Here is a 2,597-nt window from a genome sequence, read left to right as displayed (position 1 = left end):
TAAGCAAGATTTTTAAAGGATATTGCTTGGATGATGATATTTACAAAGCAACTATCTAATGTATAATAATTGAATGGATGATCTACATTATTTGATTGATATTGAATGAGGTAATTTAGAAAGTTAAGCAAGATTTTTAATGGATATTGCTTGGATGGATGATATTTACAAAGCAACGTATACTTTTTTAATTATGCTCATTCAATATCAATCAAATAATATAGATCATCCATTCAATTATTATATATTAGATACGTTGCTTTGTAAATATCATCCATCCAAGCAATATCCATTCAAAATCTTGCTTAACTTTTTTAATTACGCTCATTCAACATCAATCAAATAATGTAGATCATCCATTCAATTATTATGCAATAGATACGTTGCTTTGTAAATATCATCCATCCAAGCAATATCCATTAAAAATCTTGCTTAACTTTCTAAATTACGCTCATTCAATATCAATCAAATAATGTAGATCATCCATTCAATTATTATACATTAGATATGTTGCTTTGTAAATATCATCGATCCAAGCAATATCCTTTAAAAATCTTGCTTAACTTTCTTTCAAATCAAATAATATAGATCATCCATTCAAATATTATCAATTAGATACGTTGCTTAACTTTTGTAATCTATTAAAAATCAAGTAGCCGATGGATGTGTTTAGTAATTATTAACATATTTATAGTATACAAATTTTTATCGATTTATGATATTTAGATTTAGCATAAATCTAAAGATTTTATTTTGACTTAAAGTGTGCGAAAGTGTAAAAGCTATAACATTTTAATTTTATGTAGAACGTATGCAGAATTCAGGTTTTAATATATACGAACGATACTTTTTGGCGTATAATTAGTAAAATACGATGGTCATGGCAACAATTCAGCAAGGTTACGCGAGAAACATTTGCGAAGACTTGTACACATAATTTAATTATTTATATATAATATACACTAAATAAATTAACATCTTTATATTGTTGTGCTCTTATCGTGCACATTAATTAGTGGAAATTAACTTAACAAAATAGATTGTAGAAAATAATTAAAAGCAACAAGAAAAATATATAAAATCACTACTACTATTATTATTACTTTTTTTTTATTGTGAATGTACTCGGCGACACGTAAGAGATCAAAGAATGGTAGGGTAAATAAAATAAACGTCGTATTTTAATCGAATGCGGTCTTGAAGGAAAAACAAATTCCAGGTAACTTGTATCTATTGCAAAATTCAATTTGCCGAGCATGTATTTATTGTTATTATTATCATTACTGCAGGTATTTGTCCGTCGTTCCTGTGATCGTTCCGAAAGTTTTGCATATTTGTTAACAAAAAAAAAGAAAAAAAGGACAATAGAAAAGACAAGAAGAGTGAAAAAGAAATGAAAACGAAATACGCGAAGTTTCATATCTGAAACGTCGTTCGTGCAGTGATAAAGTGCTGTGCTTTTAGCTAGAAGATACGAAAAAAACGTGGAATATATTGCAAACGAAAACATTATATAGAGTAAGTGCAGCTTAATTCAATTTTGTTTGCTAATGGTGATGGTAATGATGATTGATGGAAATATTGTGCAAGAATAAGTTGCACTGTATCAACCTCGTTTAATCCGTTCCAAAATTTCCGGAATTTTACTCGTATAGTGAAACATATTCAAGAATACACATAACATGTGTACACAAGTTTTAAAAATGATGTAACAGACGCGTAATCCGGGACTTCTCTTCTTATCGTCGCTCATTAAGCGTTTCTTACAGCGAAATGATTGTTAAACGAGGTTCCACTGTATTCATAATCATTTTTTGTTTGTAATTTTATATTTTCCTTTGGTTGAAATTTATGTCCATAAAAATGCTGATTTTGTTTCAATTTTTAATTTATTTAATTTAATACAAATATGAGATTTTTTTAATTAGTTTGGAATAAAATTAATACAATGAAAATTTAAGTTTTTGTAGACTAGTTTGAAATTTATATTTTCTTTGCAAATTTAAATTTAGTAACTATAGAGAAACTCATATCAATAAGTAAAAGTTAAAATAATGTATTCTTAATGATGCTCAAATAATATAAAAAAAAAACTAGAATTTAGCATTAAACATAATAATTTAATAATCTGAAGGTTTTCATAACATTAAATGAATGAAATCTATTAAAACAAATGCTTAAAATTTATAAGTAATGACTCAATGCACTATGATTTATTACGGATTGATTTTTTTTAATTATTATGACATAATTGGATTGTGTTTTGTTAATCCGAACTGAACGTTAAAGAATGAAGCAATGCGTGTTTCTTGCGAAGCGAAGAAAACCTGTTTTTTTTTTCGATTATTTCATAGATCAATCGTACAGGATCGTTCGAAACGAATACAAACCATGCGAATGTAAAAGATGGACGAAAACATTTCATTTTGACTAATGTATAGAAGGAATTAAATTGTGGTAATTATGCTGAGTTGGTGTGTAATCGAAACTATTTTTGTTTCGGATCGAAGGCTATGCATGTAAATGGAAAACCGATAAGCGCAAAGTTACAATCTACATATATATATATTATATGTTTGCTTCGATCATTATGTTTT

Source organism: Nicrophorus vespilloides, unplaced genomic scaffold (genome assembly GCF_001412225.1).
Source record: "Nicrophorus vespilloides isolate i.1.1-1 unplaced genomic scaffold, Nicve_v1.0, whole genome shotgun sequence".
Taxonomy (NCBI): domain Eukaryota; kingdom Metazoa; phylum Arthropoda; class Insecta; order Coleoptera; family Silphidae; genus Nicrophorus; species Nicrophorus vespilloides.
This window is presented reverse-complemented; position numbering follows the sequence as displayed.